Source organism: Vulpes vulpes, chromosome 2, assembly GCF_048418805.1.
Source record: "Vulpes vulpes isolate BD-2025 chromosome 2, VulVul3, whole genome shotgun sequence".
Classification (NCBI taxonomy): domain Eukaryota; kingdom Metazoa; phylum Chordata; class Mammalia; order Carnivora; family Canidae; genus Vulpes; species Vulpes vulpes.
In genome coordinates, this window is record NC_132781.1 from 5,014,477 (window position 1) to 5,034,072 (window position 19,596).

At 48.8% G+C, this 19,596-nt stretch overlaps 1 long non-coding RNA gene across 1 annotated transcript; it reads left to right on the forward strand.

The window, feature by feature from the left end:
* The first annotated feature begins 972 nt into the window (after positions 1-972).
* LOC140597680 (uncharacterized) lies at positions 973-9,801 on the forward strand. The gene is made up of 3 exons (XR_011999503.1): positions 973-3,961; positions 4,945-5,061; positions 8,723-9,801. It is a non-coding gene; the product is annotated as an uncharacterized lncRNA (long non-coding RNA).
* Positions 9,802-19,596: the final 9,795 nt, after the last annotated feature.

Consider the following 19,596-nt stretch of genomic DNA (forward strand, 5'->3'; position numbering starts at 1 on the left):
GCTCCCCAGAATGGGCAGATCTGTAGAGAAAGCAGATTGGTGGTTGCTAGGTGCTGGGGTAAGGACATGAGTACTTGCTTAGTGGTTGTGGGTTTTATTTTGGGGGTGATGAAGATGTTTTGGAACTAGATGGACGTGGTGGTTGTACAACACTATGAATGCACCAAATGGGACTGAATTGTCCATTTTGTGTTCTGTGCATTTCACCTTAAGGTTTTTTTTTTAATCTAATTTTATTTTATTTAAATTCAATTGATTAACATATAGTGCATTATTAGTTCCAGATGTAGAGTTCAGTGATTCATCAGTTGCATACAACACTCAATGCTCCTTGATCCCTGTCACCCAGTTACCCCATCCCCCATCCCCCTCCCCTCCAGTAACCCTCAATTTGTTTCCTATGGTAAAGAATCTCTTATGGTTCTCCCTCTCTGATTATTTTATTTTTCTCTCCCTTCCCCTATGATCCTCTGTTTTGTTTCTTAAATTCCACATATGGGTGAAATCATATGATAATTGTCTTTCTCTAATTGACTTATTCTGCTTAGCATAATGCTCTCTAGTTCCATCCACATCGTTGCAAATGATAAGGTTTCATTTTTTTGTTGATTAATATTCCATGGTATACATATGCCACATCTTTATTCATCTGTCGATGGACATTTGGGCTCTTTCCATAGTCTGGCTATTGTGGACATTGCTGCTATAAACACTGGGATGCAGGTGCCACTCACCTCAAGTTGTTTTTTTTTTTTTTAATAAAGGACTTGAAGGAAAGGGTGGTGCCTTGGGATCATTCTTTTGTGATCCACAAAACCATTCTGAAATTCTGACTTGGGAGGTGTTAAAACACTACCCAACGTACTTGTTAGAGATGGCTGAGGTGCGCTTTTTTTCAGGCCGGTTGTGGTAGGTATAGGGACCTCCACGGTGGGGTCTGGGGGTGGGGGCAGTGGGAGGCAGAGAGGCGCCTCAACTCCAAACACAAGGAAAAGTGGGAATTCATAGCCAAGGAGCTGGCAGGGGGCCGGTGGATGGAAATTCCTAAAAGGAAACAGGAGTAAGGCAAGATTCTGGCTCAGTCCACCTTGCCGAGACAGCCAGTCATCAGACATCACCTGGGGGTGGTGCAGGTGAGCGACCTGAACAGACTTGGAAGGTGATCACATGTGGAGGGTGGGGCATTCTGGCAAAACTGACCAAGCGGGATTCTTGCTAGAACTGGACCGTGTGGGGGAAGGCTCGAGGGGAGCCCAGGGTGAGAGGCTCAGATGAGCCGTTGAGACCAGGTCAGGGAGAAAGTGTGATCCCACTGTCCAACCCTCGCTCCTTTTTTCCTTTTACTTCTCTGTGTTTTTCCCAGTAGGTCTGCCACACATGTGCTGGGTTCCTTATCGAAGTCTAAATATCTACAGAAAAGCGCACAGATCATAAACTATGAATTTATGAGCCAATGCACCCATATTAATTAAAAACAAAAACATTCTAGAAACTCCTTGTGCCCCCTTCCAACCCTGCTCCTTCTCCATCACACCCCACCCCCCACAAGGATAACCACGTATGTGATATGTTTTTATATTGGGGAAAAAAATACTTAAAAATTTTAACCAAAGTAAAAATACATTAGAGATGGGGGAAAAATTTCTTTAAGTAGGTTCCACCTCCAACGTGGGGCTTGAACTCACGACCCCAAGGTCAAGAATCGCAAACTCTATTGATGGAGCCAGCCAGGTGCCCCTAGAGATGGAAAACTCTTAAGTCCAGTCTTTCTTATCTGCAAGGGCTTTACCAACTGGCGCAGATGTGGTAAGGGCTGAGAGGGTTCAAAACTGGGTTTGGCCTCGGGATGTTCCTAATGGAAAGCAGAGAGGAGGCAAAAGACGGTAGTTACCAGCTCTGCTGATGGCCGGAGCTAATTCCAGGGTCACTTAGCACTGAGGCTCCCAAACAAGGCAGCACATTGGATCCCCCTGGGGATCTCCTAATGCGCAGACAAATTTGGGAACCGATGACTCAGCATAAGAGGGGGGATCAGTAGCCTGTTTTCCAAGCAGGTTGGCAAACTCCAAGAACTCTCTGTAAATGCCACAGAAAACTTCTTGAAGGGCATCATGAATCATCATGGTCCCAGTGACTACTTCGCGTTTGGGACTGAATCAGGCATAGTACAGACGTGGTGCATACCATCACAGCCTCTCCCCACATCCTCCCAGACGCCGGGGTGGGAATGTGGGACTGGTGACGAAGCTGGCTGCCACCCAGGCTCCATGAGAAGGGGACAGGGGGGCTCTGGAGCTATTACAGTCGCTCCCACTAGGTGGTGTCGAAGCAGGGGCGCTCCTGAATAAAAAGTTCAATTAAATCTATTTCCCTGTTGAATGGCAATACAATTTTATAAATGCTTTTTCTTAATGTCTAATTGGTATTTAATCACCAGGGGACTCTATCCTCCCATGTGTGTCAGTGAGAGATAAAGTTACCTTCCCACCAGGAGGACTTAAGAACTCGACCCTGGTCAAGGGTCCGAAGCCTCCGATGCTTAGCTCTGAATTTCCCAGCCCCTTCCACCCGGCCACGCTGTACTTGCTGCCGTCAGTTAGTTTTCTAACAGCCTGACCATGTTTCTATAATGGGTGTTTTGGGGGCACCTGGGTGGCTCAGTGGGTGAAGCGTCTGCCTTCAGCTCAGGTCATGATCCTGGGGTCCTAGGATCAGGCCCTGAACTGGGCTCCCTGCTCAGCAGGGAGTCTGCTTCTCCCTCTCCCTCTGCTCCTCTCTCTCTCTCTCTTTCACACACACACACACACACACACTCTCTCTCTCTCTCAAATAAATAAATAAATAAATCTTAAAAATATATATATATATAATGACTGCCTTGGAATAGCAGTTTGAAATTTATGGAGGATTAGAGAGGAGGGAGCAACTGTCAGGTGAGGAAGGGAGGTGCTGAAATGCTCTCATGCTTACGAGTTGGAACGAGGCATAAGCTGGAACTTGAACTTGTGCTGGCGTTTGACTTGTAGCTCTCCAGCAGCCAAGCTATCCCTGGTGTGAACCCTTCCTGGGCAATCACTAGAAAGACAATTAATTTTTCATCCAAGAGAGGAGCATATGTGTCTGAAAGCCCTGCCTCCCTGGGGAAGTGTTCCAGTTATCTGTGTCTGAATAATAAATCACCCAAAAACGTAATGGCTTGAAGCAATAATTTATTGGGTTCACCATAGGTTGATGAAGCTCAGATGGGTGATTCTCACTTGGGGAGTCGTGTGGTTATGGGGGCAGTGGGCTAAATATCTGAGATGGCTGTCTCATGTGGTGACATTTGCGGCTGGCTGTCAGGGGGCCGGCAGCCGGGCCTACGGGCCAGAGCAGTTCCCTGTGGTCTCTCCATGCATCTGGCAGCTGGGTTACAACAGGGAATGTCTCAAGAGCAATCATTCCCAAGAGATCCAGGCAGAAACTACGAGGCTTCTCATGCCCCCACCTCAGAAGTCCCCAAACCTCCCTTGTACCACATTTACTGCTCGAGTAAATCATTAAGTCCTGCCCAGATTCCAGGGGTGGGGATTAGGGCCCCTGCCACATGGCGTGAGGAGCAGCATGAGCTCAAAGAGAGCCAAGGAATTGACGGTGCCCATCTGGGCGGCTGTTGGTTACTTATTTCAGGAAGTAAGAATTGGTGCAACTTTATTTTTTTTTAAGAATTTATTTATTTAAAACAAAACAAAAAAAAAAGAATTTATTTATTTATTTGACAGAGAGAGAGAGGGTGAGAGGTGGGGCTAGGGTCAGAGGGAGAAGCAGACTCACTGCTAAACGGGGAACCCTGACTCGGGGCTCGATCAGAGGACCCTGGGATCATGACCTGAGCCAAAGGCAGATGTCTAACTGACGGAGCCCCCCAGGGTCCCCGGAGTTGGTGCAACTTTAGAGAACTGCTTTGCCCTTCAGGACACTGGTATGTAGCTTAAGAATAGACTCCTTCAGGGCACCTGGCTGGCCCCGTCAGTGGAGAATGGGACTCTTGATCTTGGGGTTGTAAGTTCAAGCCCCACGTTGGGTGTAGAGATTACTTAGAACTAAAAATCCTTAAAAGGGGGCACCTGGCTGGCTCAGTCGGTGAAGCGTCTGCCTTCAGCTCAGGTTGTGATCCCAGGGTCCTGGGATCGAGTCCTACATCAGGCTCCCTGCTCAACAGGGAGCCTCTCTCTCTCTCTCTCAAATAAATAAATTAAATCTTTAAGAAAAAAACTCTTAAAAAAAAAGAGAGAGACTAGATCCTTCAAATATATTTTCAGGAACCCCAACCCTTGTTAGTCAAGGCCCCGGCTTCCTTGATCTTGGTGCTTTAACTGAAACCAGCTGTCTCTATGACATTTATCCTTAAGCCCCTCTCTCTGCTGGAGGCCGCTGACTTTCCACTTCCTTCTTAATACAAGTGGTTAGCATTGATCAAGCTCTTGTATTTTGTGCCAGGAAGTGTGTGCTTTCACTAAGGAGCCACTTTCACTAAGGAAATGTGTCTTGTTGACCTGTACATGAGCAAAAGGTCTTATTTTTTCTAATAGCTACTACCCACCGTGCTCTGTCAAAATCCCCTTTCTCACTGGGCAGAAAGCGCCCCCTGAAGGCCCTCAGTCTCCCTTCTAAACATCTTTGGTTGTTAACCCAGCCCCACTTTGGTGTTTAAGACTTGTTCTTTTAAAAATCCAAACTTGGGGGGACGCCTGGGTGGCTCAGCGGTTGAGCGTCTGCCTTTGGCTCGTGTGATCCCAGGATCCCAGGACCAAGTCCCACATCGGGTTTGCTGCAAGTAGCCTGCTTCTCCCTCTGCCTGTGTCTCTGCCTCTCTCTGTGTGTCTCTCATGGATAAATAAATACTCTTTTTTTAAAAAAAAAAGTCAAGCTTTTCTCAATTACCTCCACCCTTCCCCTACGCAGGCCACACCTGAGGCCCCAGTGTGAAGAAGCGGGGACATGTATGTCTCTAATACCGCTGCGTCCCCCTCTTCTGTGCTTGTGTGAGCTGGAGGCAGAGAGGAGAGAGATGGAAACCAGGTATGTGCCCTCCGGTGACTGGCCGGTGGCTGCGATGTGGTTGTTTTGGGCTCTGAGCCTTCACTGTTGATCTAGCACATTCTCTTAAAGCAGGGTTCCCCATCCTCAGCGCTATTGACATTTTGGGGGCTGGATCATTCTTTGCCATGGGGGCCTGGCCTGTGCACAGTTTAGCAATATCCCTGTACCCTAGAAGCCAGTAGCTCCTCCCAGCTTTGCACAAAAATGTCTGCAGGCATTGCCCAATGTCCCTTGGGGGCAAACGACCTGGTTGAGAGCCACTGCTCCGAAGACGAGATGTGGACAACTGGGGGCCCCACAGGCCTGCCCACGAGACACTCTCTCCCAAAGGGCTCCCCTGAGTTACACATCCTTGCTCACCATTGTGTGACAATATGCAGAGCATTGCTGACCAGGAAGGCTCACCCGAGATTTGGGACCTAAGAGTTTTTATTGGGGTTTCATTGTGTAGGCACCTTAAGTTCTTGACCATCGATTGAATGCAATCTCCAGCCCCCTCTCTTCCCAGCAGGTTGAGCTCATATCACATGGTTTGTCATAAACTATTTGGGGGGCAGGCAGGGGGCCCAGCATGAATAGCAGAGTTTCCGATCACTCGGGAAATTCCAAGGATCTAGAGGTGACCTCTTAGGACCCAGGGACAAAGGCCAGCCAAGTTCTTCATTACACACAGGGTTTACAGTGTCAGTGCTGAGTGACATCCCAGCTGGTCCTCTTCTGAACTTAAAATGTAAGATGCATTTTATTTTTGGCAGTGGGGTCTGGCAATTCTTGGAAAACAGGAGAGATCCCACCGGGCAGCTCCCTCCATGTCGTCATACCCGCACCATCTCATAACCCTGGGGGAGGTGTTATCATGGTCACTGTTTTACAGATGAATAAACACAGGGGGCACCTGGGTGGCTCAGTGGCTGAGCATTTATTTGGCTCAGGTGTGATCCCAGGGTCCTGGGATCAAGTCCCACATCGGGCTCCTCAAAGGGCATCTGCTTCTCCCTCTTCCTCTCTCTGTGTGTCTCTCATGAATAAATAAATAAAATAAAATAAAGAAGAAGAAGAAACACAGGCGTGGGATGAGGGACTGCCCCAGGTGAGCCAGGTGAACCAGCAGAACCAGGACTGAGTGCAGGTGTGTTGGACCCCAGAGCTGCCCCCTCACGGGCCCTGACTCCTGCCCTGACAGGCATAGCGTCCTCATCCCACCAACTCCCCACACAGCCTCCAAAACACCTGTCTTCCTCCTGCAAAGCCCTCCCTGCTCTGTGCTGTGGGGGTGAGAGGCTCCCCCTCTCCTCCTCTGGAACATCTCTGTCTCCACTCACAATCTTCCCGGCTCCCACTCCTTCTGAGAACGTGTAGGACCTTGGGATCTGGGAACTGGATGCCTGCCACAATCTCTCTCTGGCCTAGAACATTCTGCAGCCTCAGCTGACCTCAGCCCCCACTCCCACGGCTGTGGCTGGACCACACCCCTTCTCACGTGCTGAAGTCTATTGTGCCACCTGTCCCGCTTTTCTCCCTCCTCTGGCCACACTTTCATTCAGGCCTACCTTTAATTTTTATTTTCTTTTTAAATATTTTATTTCTTTTAAGTAATCTCTACACTCAATGTGGGGCTTGAACACACAACCCTGAGATCAAGAGGTGCATGGTCCACCGACTGAGCCAGCTGGGCATCCCTAGGCCTATCTTTAAACCATCTGCTAAGGGTCCCACTCCCTGGGCTTCGGGCAGCCCGCCAGCCTCTCCCTCCAATCACTGTTACCAGGGGAGGTGGGGCCACTGCTTCCTGCCGTTCCCCTCTTCCTCTCTCCCCCCCACCCTCCGCATGGTCTGCTTTACCCCATTTTTGTCCTGCGATACCCATTTCACAATTCTATGTACTCAGCTCTTTGTTAAAGGAACAAACATTGGGGCCCCTGGGAGGCTCAGTTGGTTAAGCGTCCAACTCGGGCAGGTCGTGAGATCGAACCCCAAGTTGGGCCCTGTGCTCACCGAGGAGTCTCCTTGAGATTCGCTCTCTCCTTCTGACCCTCCCCCATCTCAATCAATCAATCAAATCTAAATCAACGAATGTGGTTCCTTTTCCCAACTGCCTCCTGACTAATAAATATGTAGAAACATTTCCCACCTTCCTTCACTTAGTAGCTCATACATGCCAGACCCTCTTCTAATTGCCTAATAGGTATTAACAAGTGTACCCCTCACAAAACCCTTCTAGGTTGGAATTATTAATAATTTTTAAAAAGATTTTATTTATTAAAAAAAGATTTTATTTATTTATTCATGAGAGAGAGACACAGGCAGAGGGAGAAGCAGGCTCCATGCAGGGAGCCCGATGCAGGACTCGATCCCAGGACCCCAGGATCACACCCTGAGCCAAAGGCAGACGCTCAACCGCTGAGCCACCCAGGCACTCCCCTAGGCAGGGATTATTATTACCCCTGCTGTATAGGAGAACAGTGGAGACAAAGGAAGACATAATTATTTACTCAAAGTCACAAAGCCGGTAAGAGTCGGCTCCCAGAGTCTGGCTCCCAGGACGATGCCCATTCTGTGCAACCTGCAGCCTCTGGGAGAGTCTCTGGGGCAGTAAAAGACTGTCTGTCCCTCCCTCCCCAGTATGTCCCAGTTTATGAATGGGCCACAGCTATTGAAGGACGTTTGTACTGTTTGGGGGTCTCCGCTGATAGAGCCTAGACCCACTGGAACCTGCAATGTGCCAGGCACCTTGTGACTCAGTTATTTGGTCCATGATGCGTTATAACCTGTGTCCTTAATGTTCATCTCCCACCTTCTCAGGCTCCTCTGCCCGTGGCTTTTTTTTCTCCCTTGGACTTTCTCTTTGACCCCGTCTTGCCAGCTGCTAGAAATCTGGTGATATAGGCGAGGGGTCACCTCTCGTTTGGCAGGAGCTTCTGCAGAAGCTCCAGAAGGCACTAGAAAGCACCAGAAGGTTTCTCCTTGAACCAAAGTCTTCAGCAATGTATGGATATCTGTGAGACCCTGTAAGGCCTCCAAAGAGTTACTGAAAACCCAGGATGGGTGGGTTCTGTCCTAGGGAGGACTCCTCACTGTAACTCCATTTCAGGTTTTCCAGCGGCCATCCCAGCAGCTGCTCCCTACCACTGTCCTTGCTCAAGTTGGGAAGGGTCACTCCCTGCGTGCTTGGCTCGATCTGCTCTGTATTTTGCTCTTGCCCCCAGCATGGTTTCTGGTGTCCTGTAGAGAGAATCAGCTCCAAGATCCAAGTTGGTATTATTTTTAGAAATAAAGATCATTCCGTCTCAGCTTGCTGAGGCCTGTTCGGAGAGAGAAAGCAGAGAAAGGCTTCATGTTTTTCCAAAGTTCAAGTCGGAGTGGTGCAACGTGGAGGCAAAATTCCTGAACCATTGCCTGAAATGTTCTCTTTTGTTGCAAAGATGACCTTGCCTTGCAAATAATTCACCCATCGGGGGACAAGGCTGAGCAATCCTAAACACACCTCTCTTTGTCTCATTCAGACCATTCTTGGACAACTCTTCCCGCCCAATCTGAACCCGTCCCCCCTTCATCTTCACGTTTTTAGAACAGAGGGGGATGTGTTCCCACTGTTCATGCAGAACGGCGGTGCATCTAACAGCGGTGTCATTGTTTTTAGGCTCGAAGGCTGGAATTAGGTTGAATATGGAAAATGTCACCTTGTGCCGAGCAGAGCTGCTTTCTTGCAGGAAACGCTCACTGGCTCACTCGGCAGGTCCGGAGCTTCAACCATCAGCCGGGTCTTACAGAGAAACAAAAAACCCAAAACTGGTCAAGTGAAGTCTCACTTCCAACATCGAAGAGGACATTCTTTAGAAAGGGAACTGAGAGGGGACTCCCAGGTGGCTCAGTCGGTTAAACACCCAACCCTTGATTTCAGGTCAGGTCATGATGTCAGGTTGGGGGCTCGAGCCCCATGGCGGGTTCTGTACTCCGTGTGGAGCCTGCTTAAGGTTTTCTCTCTCTCTGCCTGCCCCCCACCCCTGGCTCACTCTTTCTCTCTAAAAAGAAAAAAAAAAGAGAGAGAGAGAGATCCTTTCTCCTAATCTCAGACCCTGTATCACTCAGAGTCTTCCAGAGAAACAGAACCAACATTATACGTAATATAAACATTCAATCCGGGATCCCTGGGTGGCGCAGCGGTTTGGCACCTGCCTTTGGTCCGGGGCGCGATCCTGGAGACCCGGGATCGAATCCCACGTTGGGTTCCCGGTGCATGGAGCCTGCTTCTCCCTCTGCCTGTATGTCTGCCTCTCTCTCTCTGTGACTATCATAAATAAATAAAAATAAATCTTTAAAAAAAAAAACATTCAATCCATATATCATTGTATGTATATGGACATCCAAAACCTCATGGGGCAAGGCTGGCAGACTGGAGCCTGAGGGCAGAGATGCAGTCTGGGTCCAGAGACTGTCCGCCAGCAGAAGTCCCTCTTGCTCCAGGAGGTCAGTCTCTGTTCTATTCAGGCCTTCAGCTGATTACATTCGGCCCACCCACATTACAAAAGTAATTTACTCAAAATCCACCAATTTAAGTGTTAATCTGGGGGCACCTGGGTGGCTCAGTGGTTGAGCACCTGCTTTTGGCTCAGGTCATGATCCCAGGATCTTGGGATGGAGTCCTGCCTCAGGCTCCGTGCAGGGAGCCTGCTTCTCTCTCTGTGTCTCTCATGAATAAATAAATAAAATCTTTTTTAAAAAAATGTTAATCTGATCCAAAAAATACCTTCATTTGGGGCACCTGGCTGGCTCAGTTGGTGGAGCGTGTGACTCTTGATCTCAGAGTTATGAGTTTGAGCCACCTGCAGGGTGTAGATTACTTAAAATAAAATCTTAAAAAAAAGAAGTCTTGGGATGCCTGGGTGGCTCAGCGGTTGAGCGTCTGTCTGCCTTTGGCTCAGGTCCTGGGATCGAGTCCCATGTTGGGCTCCCTGCATGGAGCCTGCTTCTCCCTCGGCCTGTGTCTCTGCTTCTCTCTCTCTCATGAATAAATAAATAAAATCTTCAAAAAAAAAAAAAAGTCTTCACAGAACTATCTAGAATGGTATCTGACCCAATACTTGGGCACCACGGCCCAGCCTGGTGGATGCATCAAATGAACCATGGTAGACTCCTAGGAATTTGCACAAGGGAAAGAGAAATGAGCAGAAGCTTCATGGGTAAGCTTGAGGTGGCCCAGCAGCAGGCACCAGGACAAGAGTGTGTGGCCAGGTTTGTGTGGGAAGGGAAACCGGGGAGCAGCAAGAGGGGAGACGGGCAGAGGAGGAAGATGGCACAGCGGGGACCCTGTGACTCAGGTTATGGCTGAGGTGGGGGGCCCTCAGAGCTGTCCCGAGGGAGGGGGCACTCCCTGGTTCTTCTAGGCCGCCCTGCAACCCGCTGGGCCTTGGTGCTGCAGTTCCAAGGCCCCGGCTGCCTGAGCAGCGACGCTGCCCGGGGTGGGGCAGTGCTTGACGGAGCTGCTATGAAACCCGGGGGACATGTGTCAGCTCTCGCTTCGTCTCCACAAAAATACACACAGATCTTTTTTTTTCTTAACTAAGCAGGCACCATACATAGTATGGAGCCCAATGCAGGGCTCGAACTCACAGCCCTGAGATTCTGAGTCAGACGCTCAACCCTCCACCAACTGAGCCACCCAGGGACCCCCACCTGGATCATTCGTAAATCAGGTTTGCTTGCCGAGTTGTTCAAGCCACATTATATGTCAGCATCTCCCAAGTCATCGGTGATTCTTTAAAAGCCAACTTTTTTTTTTTTTTTAAGATTTTATTTATTCGTGAGAGATACAGAGAAAGAGGCAGAGACACAGGCAGAGGGAGAAGCAGGCTCCTCGTGGGGAATCCAATAGGGACTTGATCCCAGGACCCCGGAATCATGCCCTGAGCCGAAGGCAGATGCTCAACTGCTGAGCCCCCCAAGCACCCCACTTCTCACTTTCCTGTGGCTAAATGGAGTAGCTGCTCTTCAGATCTGGGTTCTCTCTTGGGCATCAAGAAGCAGGCCGCTCTGCCACTTCACTCCTCTCAGGGAAGCCCCGAAATGCTGCCACGGGGTCATCGCCCGGAAGCCACACACGATCGGTACTGCGGAGTGATCTGAGCACCCCTGCTCCTCAGGAGGAGGACGTCGCTACCTGAGAAATAGGGGACAATGAACCAGACCATGGCCAAGACCGCCTGCCAGATGTGATGCTGAGGCATGACCCCTACCAGGGCCCAGGTCAGACCATCAGCATCCTGGAATCACTGCAAAGCCCAGGGAGTGCTGGGAGATGGGTCCCCTAGGGGCCTGGCTCTCCCCTTCCTATTCCTGCAGCTTACCCTCAGCCTTAACTAAGAAAGACTCAGGCAGGGGCGCCTGGGGGGCTCAGTCAGTTAAGCATCTGCCTTCGGCTCAGGTCATGATCTCAGGCTCAGTCATGATCTCAGGGTCCTGGGATCGAGTCCTGGGTCATGCACCTTGCTCAGCAAGGGACCTGCTTCTCCCTCTCCCTCTGCACTGCCTGACTCATGCTCTTTCTGTCTAATAAATAAATAAAACCTTAAAAAAAAAGGCACAGGCAAACTGTTTCAATACAAAGGGCTGAACAGGAGAGTGAGGAGAGTAAGAGGAAAGAGGAGCTTGTTAGTCAGGGTCCATGTAGAGGAAGAGCAACCACTCAGATGTTCAAAATAGAGGGAATTTCATGTAGCTGACAGGTGACACAGATGCGGGAAGGGGCTGAGAAGCCAACCCTGGGGTAGGGAGGCCACCTGGTGCAGAGCAACAGTGGTGGGGACGAGGGGCAGAGCCCTGGCAGGAGTCACAGGATCACTGTGAAAGCATGGAGGTCACATCTGCAGCCAATGCTGAGGACACCTGCATAGGAGCAGAGAGGCACCCACCGGCTTCTTCCCTCACTCCACCTCCAATCCTGCTAGCACCTCCCACCAGCCAAAGTGGTGTAAGCTAGCCTGAGGCCCAGGACCCCCTACTGAGGAAGGGGTCAAGAGGCCAGGACCAGCTAAGGAAAGGAAAAGCCGAAGCAGAGTGATCCTGGGGACAGACCCTCTATGGCCAAATGTCATGTCCAAAGACAGTCAGGACTTTGGGTCCACCCACAAAAGAGAAACTGATATCACGCTCATGCCTCCACTGAACAAAAGCTGGCAGATATGTACATGCAAAACCCCTGATATATATATGGCACCAGAGGGGCGCCTGGGTGGCTCGGTGGTTGAGCATCTGTCTTTGGCTCAGGTTGTGATCCCAGGGTCCTAGGATCAAGTCCTGCATCGGGTTCCCCTCAGGGAGCCTGTTTCTCCCTCTGCCTGTGTCTCTGCCTTTCTGTATCTCTCATAAATAAATAAATAAAAATCTTTTAAATATATATATATAAATATATATTATATATTATATTTATATATTATAATATATATAATATATAATTATATAATTATATAATTATATAATATATTATGTTGGGGGCCAGGCGCCCCCAAATTACTTAACCATAAGCCTTGTCACCCTTTGTTTTTTAGATTTTATTCTTTTTTTTAAGATCTTTATTTATTTATAATATTTATTTTTTATTTTTTTAAGATTTATTTTTTAAATAAATCTTTATAAGATTTATTTATTCATGACACACACACACACACAGAGGCAGAGGGAGAAGCAGGCTCCACGCAGGGAGCCCGACATGGGACTCGATCCTGGGACTCCAGGAGCATTCCCTGGGCTGAAGGCGGCGCTAAACCACTGAGCCAGCCAGGCTGGCTCGAGATTTTATTCTTCTTTTTTTTTTTAATTTTTATTTATTTATGATAGTCAGAGAGAGAGAGAGAGAGGCAGAGACACAGGCAGAGGGAGAAGCAGGCTCCATGCACCGGGAGCCCGACGTGGGATTCGATTCCGGGTCTCCAGGATCGCGCCCTGGGCCAAAGGCAGGCACCAAACCGCTGTGCCACCCAGGGATCCCTCGAGATTTTATTCTTAAGTGATTACACCAAACGTGGGGCTCAAACTCACAACCTGACATCAAGAGCCACATGCTCTAGTGACGGAGCCCGCCGGGCGTCCCAAGCCTTATTCCCTTCTAAAACAAAAGGAAACCACTTCCCTTCACATTTTCCTATCTGTATCCCCCAGATCCCCTGTACTGTGTTGGTTTTCTCAGATCTCCTGGAACTGTACCACCTCTATTCCCTTTTAAGTGAACATGACCAGAAGATTCCCAGCCAATAAATCCCAGAAGTCAGCTTTTACTCTTCTCTTTCCCTACCTTTCTACATCCATCCACTTATCCATATGTTAACATTTACTCAGCACCTGCTATTTGCCAGGCCTGTGTTAGGTGTTTCGGATACTTTAGTTAAAAAAAAAAAAAAAAAAGAGACAAAATCTCCTACCCTGGAGGAGTACAATCTACCAAGGGAAGAGAGATTTAAAAAATGAGCAAACACAGTAAGTGAATAATTATGGAGTGTGGTAGCAGGTGTATTTTTTTCCTCTTGCTGCAGTAACAAAGTACCACAGACATAGTGGCCTAAAACAACAGAAATTTATGACCTTCCAGTTCTGGAAGGTCATAAACCCTAAAATCAAGGTGTTGGCAGGGCTGCATTCCTTCTGGAGGCTCTGGGGGAGAATCTGTTTCCTTGCCTTTTCCACTTTCTAGAGGCTACATGCATTCATTGCTCCTGGCCCCCCTCTTCAAACCCAGCAGCACAGCATCTTCAAATGTCTCTCTCTCACCTGTGCTTCCATCGTCATAGCCTTCTGATGAAGTTTCGGAATATAAGTGAGGTTTGGGGGGGCGAGGTCCAGAGCCAATGACCAAGAAAGAATTCTTGAGATGTCTTTGGCGCAAAATGGTGGTTTTATGAAAGCCCGGGGACAGGCCCCATGGGGAAGTGGGGAAGGCTGCCCAGGCCTGTGAGGGGTGGCTGATTATATCCCTGGGAGCTGGGGTGGGGGGTGTTAGGGAGAGCGCAAGCCTCTAAGGAATCTTGGAAGCAAGGTTCCCAGGACCGTGGGGGGGCGGGGGGCTGGCTAATGTTGGGAAAAGGTCACTCATTACCGCCTAATAAAATCTGAGTCATGAGACCTTCAGATGTACATCAGTGGGTCATGTGCCTGGGGGGTGATCGCCAACACGTACCTTGGGGGTTTAGAGATAAAGGAAATTTCTAAAGGAATTTTTATATGTTAAAGTAGATTCACGGGATCCTGGGAGTTGGGCTAGGATTGCCTTTCGCCCTCAGCAAAGTATGAACATTGAGGCAGTTGAGCCCGTAGAGGAAGGTCCCTCTGCCCGTTTCACAGACTTGTCGATGTGCTGCCCTAGGCTCGTGCTTTGTCCTCAGCCAGCCCTGTTCCCCCATCACTTCCCCACTCTGACACCCCTGCCTCCCTCTGATAAGGACCCTTGTAAATTCATTGGACCCAATGGGATATGCAGTATAAAGCTGTATTTATTTATTCCTGAGAGACACAAGAGAGGCAGAGACACAGGCAGAGGGAGAAGCAGGCTCAAGGCGGGGTGCCCGACGCAGGACTTGATCCCAGGACCCCGGGATCACGACCTGAGCTGAAGGCAGACACCTGATCACTGAACCACCCAGGTGCTGAGGACATGCAGTACAATCTTCCCTCTCAAGGACCTTAACTTCACATCTGTGAAGTCTCTATTACCATATAATCTATTCACGGTTCTAGGGAATGGGATGTTAGCATCTTTGGGGGGCTATTAGTGTGCCTACTGCAGAAGGCAAAAAACCAACCAACCACCAACAACAACAACAAAGAGGAGAGCAGAGGAAGGGGGTTCTGGAGAGGGGTAACAAGCTTCGTCTTTCTACCTTCCAAAGACCTCTAGCATCCCTCCCAGCCCCTTCACCCGCCGCAGGTCTGTCTTGGGTCAGCAGGGCCTCCCTGTGGGTTCCTCCACCGTGATCTCTTTCTCATCCAGGACCTCCTTCACTTAACTTGTCGTGAGAATCACCTGATACATTGGAGTCTATGCTTTGGACGCTCCTCATTCAACTTGGAAACTAGTGGCTCAGTAGGTTAAGCATCTGCCTTTGGCTCAGGTCATGATCTCAGGGTCCTGAGATCAAGTCCCATGTCGGGCTCCCTGCTCCTCCCTCTCCCCCTGCCTGGGGCTCTGCTTGCTTGTGCTCTCTCTGTCTGTCTCTCTCTGTCTCTCTCTGACAAATACATAAAATAAATCTTTTTTTTTTTTTTAAATTTATGACAGTCACACAGAGAGAGAGAGAGAGAGAGAGGCAGAGACACAGGCAGAGGGAGAAGCAGGCTCTATGCCCCGGGAGCCCGACGTGGGATTCGATCCCGGGTCTCCAGGATCGCGCCCTGGGCCAAAGGCAGGCGCCAAACCGCTGCGCCACCCAGGGATCCCCATAAAATAAATCTTAAAAAAAATATGGGATGCCTGGGTGGCTCAGTGGTTGGGCATGATCCTGGGGTCCTGGGTCGAGTCCCACATTAGGCTCCCCACTCCCTCAGGGAGCCTGCTTCTCCCTCTGCCTGTGTCTCTGCCTCTCTCTGTGTTTCTCATGAATAAACAAATAAAATAAAATAAAAAATACTAAAAAAAAAAACCCACAAAACAATAACAACAACAAAAAACTTGGAAAATACTTAGTAATCCATTCTCCTCATAAGCCGGAGGGAGACTTACATTTACGGACGTGATGGTGACTCCCCTCAAAACTGATCAGTGGCTGCCTGTCACTTTTAAAATTAAAGACAAACCTTCTTGACACAAGTGCTGTAAGGTCTGCCTTGTGATCTCGCCCATCCCTGTGTCTTCAGCTTTATCCTTTTATTCTTCCATTGGCATCACCCTGACTGGTTTCATGTAGTTCTTTTTTTTTTTGGTTTCATGTAGTTCTTCGCTCACCTTGTCCCCTGCTGCCACAGGGCTTCTGCATGTGCTATTCTCGCCCCTCTGCTCGTACTCATCGTTGGCCCTGAAGAGCCTTCTCAGACCTCTCTGACTGGATCCGACCCCCCCCTGCTATTGCCTTTCCCAGCAATATGTTCTTCTCTCTCATACATTGGTCACACTTGAAAATTTATATTTTGTAAAGACCTCCAGTCGGAACCCTGTATCCTTTCTCCTTTCTTCTTTTTAGTGATAGAACCAGCCCAGCTAGGGTCCTGCCCCAGCTTTCCTTGCAGCTGATACAGCCACGTGACCACATTTCTCATATTTCGAGTGAGAACAGAGGTGACCTGTACAGTGCCCAGGCATCTCCTCCCCCAGGTCGCGCACTGTCAGGAAATGACAACCACTGGAACATCCGCTGTGGATCCAGAGGTGGAGGCCACATGCTGAGGATGCAAGAGCCAACTCACCACCTGAGTCGCTGGCCGAGCTCTGGAAGCAGAGGACCTGCCAGCCCTAGACCACCCACCTCTGCTCTGTTACACATGCAGGTAGGGTAGAGATGGGCTTGTAACTTACTTAAAGCACTGGATGCTGGGGGCTTTCTCTTAGAGCAGCTTAGCCTGTCCCCAACTGGACCCCACTGGTTGGGTGATTGTTTCTCTCCCGCCAGACTTAACTCGGAGAGGCAGGGACAGACTCTGCTCGCCCTTGCATCCCTATCTCAGGACTAGATCCATCCGGTGTGGTCAGCCCTTCTCCACTAGAGGAGTCTCTGATAAGAAATCACAAAATGTAAAATTGGAAGCACTCACCCGCACAAGGCCCCAATGTCAACGTTACTATGAACTTCCCTTATCCCTCCACTGATAAGATAGGGAGGAAGGGCCGTGAAAGATGAATATGGGATAACCTTTTGGGAGCCACCTTACAGTCCCCAGATACAGCCAGTTCCTGGACAGTCCCAGGATGAAGCCAGGATTTGAGCACCCACTGTCACCAGAAGTGCCCTCAGGCTGGGTGGTTAATCTCAGCTTTGCATCAGGAACAACAGAGCCATGTTCTGTTTTAATGCGATGCTTCATGGAAAATGAACATTTGGGGGCACCTGGGCGGCTCAGTTGGTTGAGTGTCTGGCTCTTGATTTCTGCTTGGGCTGTGATCTCAGGGTCATGAGATCAAGCCTTGTGTTGGGCTCCGTGCACAGTGGGGAGTCTGCTTGAGATTCTGTCTCAGGGACGCCTGGGTGGCTCAGCGGTTGAGCATCTGCCTTTGGCCCAGGGCATGATCCTGGAGTCCCGGGATGGAGTCCCACATCAGGCTCCCCGTAGGGAGCCTGCTTCTCCCTCTGCCTCTCTCTGTCTCTCTCATGAATAAATAGAATCTTTTTAAAAAATGAACATTTGAAAAAACAAATGAACATTTGGATTACACTGTTGAAAGTTTTCCCCAGATTATTTTCTTTTATAAAAGATTTTATTTATTTATTATTTATTTATTTATTTATTTATTTATTTATTTGAGAGAGAGAAAAAGCTATCGAGAGACAGCATAAGCAGGGGGGAGGGGAAGAAGAAGGGGGAGAAGCAGGCTCCCCACTGAGCAGGGAGCCCCACATGGGGCTCAATCCCAGGACCCTGGGATCATGACTCCAGCTGAAGGCAGACGCCCAACTGGCCGAGCTGCCCAGGCAGACGCCCACCCCTATTTTCTTTTTCTTTCTTCTTTCTTTCTTTCTTTCTTTCTTTCTTTATTTCTTTTCTTTCTTTCTTTTCCTTCCTTCCTTCCTTCCTTCCTTCCTTCCTTCCTTCCTTCCTTTCCTTTCCTTTCCTTTCCTTTTTTTTTAAAGTAATCTCAAGATGCCTGGGTGGCTCAGTCAATTCAGCATCTGACACTTGATTTCAGCTCCAGTCATGATCTCAGAGTGGTGAGAGGGAGCCCTGCGTCTGGCATCCTGCTTAAGATTCTCTCTCCCAAAAAAAAAAAAAAAAAAAGATTCTCTCTCCCTCTCCTGGCCCTGCACCCCTCATAATGTGCCTGCTCGCACTCTCTCTTTTTAAAAAAATAAAATAGGGGCACCTGAGTGGCTCAGTGGTTGAGTGTCTGCCTTTGGCTCAGGTTGTGACCCCGAGGTCTTGGGATGGCGTCTCACATTGCTTCTCCCTCTGCCTCTGTCTCTGCCTCTCTCTGTGTGTCTCTCATGAATAAATAAATAAAATCTTTAAAATAAATAAATAATAAATAAATAAATAATAAATAAATAAATAGATAGATAAATAAATAAATAAGAAATAAAGAATCTCTATGCCTCACATGGGGCTTGAACTCACAACCCCAAGATCAAAAGTCGTACGCTCCACCAACTGAGCCTGCCAGGTGCACCCTGCACACACACTTTATTTTCTACGTGAATAATTAATGTGGCATCAGGGTGGCTCCCAAAGATGTCTGGGAGAAGGTACCCCTAGTGCTTATCCCAGGCCTGGCTCGTACTAGGTGCTAAACATGTATTTGTGGACTCTGTGGGTGATAATGGCTAATAGCTGTTAGTCTCTTATTTGGGGCCCCTGTCTCCTCTGTTCTTCTTCTTCTCCGGTATTTTGAGCCCACGCATCCCATCCGTGCCCCAGATCCCCTGGTTAAAGGCCTCCGGGCCTCCCCACTGCCTACAAGCCCAAACTCCTGATCTGGCCCATCTCCAGGCCCATCTCCTGCCTTCCCACCTTGGGCCACACTCTGGATATGTGGCTTTCTGAACAGTTTGCCATTTGTTAAAAATAGCTTGGTTTCGTGGTTTCTCGTAGCTGAGAATCTCTGTAACTGTCACTATGATTTTTTTCTTTTTTCTGTTTGTAGAGATGTGTTGCTTGATTTTCAAACTTGGGGAAATTTCTTGTGATCCATTATTGGCTTCTCATGTAATCCCATTTGGTGAGAGGCCTCCCAGGATTTATTCTGTTGAGGTGCACTGAGTTTCTGAAGCCTATGATTTGATGTCTTTTCTCAGATTTGAAAATTCTTGGCCAAGTCTCTTCAAAGATCACTTCTGTCTCATTCTATCTTCTTCTGGGACTCCCTGTCACATTCCATAGACCTTTCCACCCTGTCCCTGGTCCTCGCACTGTTCTCTGCTGGGTTACTCGGAGCCCAGCCAGGGGATGTGCCCTGTTTAGGAGTCGATCAGCAACTGGAAAATGATTTGTTCACAGATTTGTGCAGTTTTGACCTCTCCGGGAATTTGCCCCCTAAAGTCTCAGTCACTTTGACAGCCCAGATGCTGACAGCTGTCTCTGTAGTTAAAACTGCTACTTTCTGCTTGGACTTGACTGGTCCCAGCGCCCAGGGTGGACACGAAGACGCCTTCAGGGAAAAGCCTGGGTGGCTAGAAACTTAACTTCAGTGACTTTGTTCTCTGTACGGATCACAGCTCTCAAGCCTATTTTTCCCTGGGTGCTCTCTAGTGCCATGTTGCCATATATATATATATATAATATATATGGCAATATATAATATATAATATAACTGACTCAGTCCGTTAAGCATCTGACTCGCTTTTGGCTCAAGCCATGATCTCAGGGTTGTGGGATGGAGCCCCTCTG